Genomic DNA, 230 nt, shown 5'->3' with positions numbered 1-230 from the left:
TGTATACTATCATGTAAGATTGAATCGCCAGTCTATGTCTGATGCAGGATACAGCATGCTTGGAGCTGGTGCATGGGATGACCCAGAGAGATGTTATGGGAGGGAGGTGGGGAGGGGGGTTCATGTTTGGAACGCATGTAAGAATTAAAGATTTTAAAATTAAAAAAAAAAAAAGCACTATTTGTAAAATAAACCCAGAATATAGCCACTCCTCACCACATCTTCAAGAT

The sequence above is a fragment of the Capra hircus genome, chromosome 17 (genome assembly GCF_001704415.2).
Source record: "Capra hircus breed San Clemente chromosome 17, ASM170441v1, whole genome shotgun sequence".
Taxonomy (NCBI): Eukaryota; Metazoa; Chordata; class Mammalia; order Artiodactyla; family Bovidae; genus Capra; species Capra hircus.
Note: the sequence above shows the minus strand (reverse complement) of the source record.